Source organism: Lolium rigidum, chromosome 2 (genome assembly GCF_022539505.1).
Source record: "Lolium rigidum isolate FL_2022 chromosome 2, APGP_CSIRO_Lrig_0.1, whole genome shotgun sequence".
NCBI lineage: Eukaryota > Viridiplantae > Streptophyta > Magnoliopsida > Poales > Poaceae > Lolium > Lolium rigidum.
Genome location: NC_061509.1, coordinates 132,549,125 through 132,551,980, shown reverse-complemented (window position 1 = coordinate 132,551,980; position 2,856 = coordinate 132,549,125).

Below are 2,856 nucleotides of genomic sequence, written 5' to 3'. Positions count from 1 at the left end.
TAGTCCAGGGGTGAACTACTCACTCATCACTCCGGAGGCGACCATGGCGGTGTAGAGTCCTCCGGGAGATGAATCCCCTCTCCGGCAGGGTGCCGGAGGAGATCTCTAGAATCCCCCGAGATGGGATTGGCGGCGGCGTCTCTGGAAGGTTTTCCGTATCGTGGTTTTTTCGCCTCAGGGGTTTCGCGACGGAGGCTTTAAGTAGGCGGAAGGGCAGAGTCGGAGGGCTGACGAGGGGCCCACACCATAGGGCGGCGCGGCCCCCCCTTGGCCGCGCGGCCCTATGGTGGCGGCGCCTCGTCGCTCCACTTCTTATCCCTTTCGGTCTTCTGGAAGGTTCGTGGCAAAATAGGACCCTGGGTCTTGATTTCGTCCAATTCCAAGAATATTTCGTTACTAGGATTTCTGAAACCAAAAACAGTAGAAAACAGCAACTGGCACTTCGGCATCTTGTTAATAGGTTAGTTCCAGAAAATGCACGAATATGACATAAAGTGTGCATAAAACATGTAGGTATCATCACTAATATGGCATAGAACATAAGAAATTATCGATACGTCGGAGACGTATCAAGCATCCCCAAGCTTAGTTCTGCTCGTCCCGAGCAGGTAAAACGATAACAAAGATAATTTCTGAAGTGACATGCCATCATAACCTTGATCATACTATTTGTAAACATATGTAATGAATGCAGCGATCAAAACAATGGTAATGACATGAGTAAACAAGTGAATCATAAAGCAAAGACTTTTCATGAATAGTACTTCAAGACAAGCATTAATAAGTATTGCATAAGAGTTAACTCATAAAGCAATAAATCAAAGTAAAGGTATTGAAGCAACACAAAGGAAGATTAAGTTTCAGCGGTTGCTTTCAACTTGTAACATGTATATCTCATGGATAATTGTCAACATAGAGTAATATAACAAGTGCAATATGCAAGTATGTAGGAATCAATGCACAGTTCACACAAGTGTTTGCTTCTTGAGGTGGAGAGAGATAGGTGAACTGACTCAACATAAAAGTAAAAAGAATGGTCCTTCAAAGAGGAAAGCATCGATTGCTATATTTGTGCTAGAGCTTTTATTTTGAAAACATGAAACAATTTTGTCAACGGTAGTAATAAAGCATATGAGTTATGAAAGTTATATCTTACAAGTTGCAAGTCTCATGCGTAGTATACTAATAGTGCCCGCACCTTGTCCTAATTAGCTTGGACTACCGAATCTTTGCAATGCACATGTTTTAACCAAGTGTCACAATGGGGTACCTCCATGCCGCCTGTACAAAGGTCTAAGGAGAAAGCTCGCATTTTGGATTTCTCGCTTTTGATTATTCTCAACTTAGACATCCATACCGGGACAACATGGACAACGAGATAATGGACTCCTCTTTAATGCATAAGCATGTGGCAAAAATTATTATTCTCATATGAGATTGAGGATATATGTCCAAAACTGAAACTTCCACCATGATTCATGGCTTTAGTTAGCGGCCCAATGTTCTTCTCTAACAATATGCATGCTCCAACCATTAAGGTGGTAGATCTCTCTTACTTCAGACAAGACGGACATGCATAGCAACTCACATGATATTCAACAAAGAATAGTTGATGGCGTCCCCAGATACATGGTTATCGCACAACAAGCAACTTAATAAGAGATAAAGTGCATAAGTACATATTCAATACCACAATAGTTTTAAAGCTATTTGTCCCATGAGCTACATATTGCAAAGGTGAATGATGGAATTTTAAAGGTAGCACTCAAGCAATTTACTTTGGAATGGCGGATAAATACCATGTAGTAGGTAGGTATGGTGGACACAAATGGCATAGTGGTTGGCTCAAGGATTTTGGATGCATGAGAAGTATTCCCTCTCGATACAAGGTTTAGGCTAGCAAGGTTATTTGAAACAAACACAAGGATGAACGGTGCAGAAAAACTCACATAAAAGACATATTGTAAACATTATAAGACTCTACACCGTCTTCCTTGTTGTTCAAAACTCAATACTAGATATTATCTAGACTCTAGAGAAACCAAATATGCAAACCAAATTAGCAAGCTCTAAGTGTTTCTTCATTAATGGGTGCAAAGTATATGATGCAAGAGCTTAAACATGAGCACAACAATTGCCAAGTATCAAATTATCCAAGACATTTTAGAGTTACTACATGTAGCATTTTCCAATTCCAACCATATAACAATTTAACGAAGAAGAAACTTCGCCATGAATACTATGAGTAGAGCCTAAGGACATACTTGTCCATATGCTACAGCGGAGCGTGTCTCTCTCCCATAAAGTGAATGCTAGGATCTATTTTATTCAAACAAAACAAAAAACAAAAACAAACCGATGCTCCAAGCAAAGTGCATAAGATGTGACGGAATAAAAATATAGTTTCAGGGGAGGAACCTGATAATGTTGTCGATGAAGAAGGGGATGCCTTGGGCATCCCCAAGCTTAGACGCTTGAGTATTCTTAGAATATGCAGGGGTGAACCACCGGGGCATCCCCAAGCTTAGAGCTTTCACTCTCCTTGATCATATTGCATCATACTCCTCTCTTGATCCTTGAAAACTTCCTCCACACCACACTCGAAACAACTCATTAGAGGGTTAGTGCACAATAAAAATTAACATGTTCAGAGGTGACACAATCATTCTTAACACTTCTGGACATTGCATAAAGCTACTGGACATTAATGGATCAAAGAAATTCATCCAACATAGCAAAAGAGACAATGCGAAATAAAAGGCAGAATCTGTCAAAACAGAACAGTCCGTAAAGATGGATTTTATTAGGCCACCAGACTTGCTCAAATGAAAATGCTCAAATTGAATGAAAGTTGCG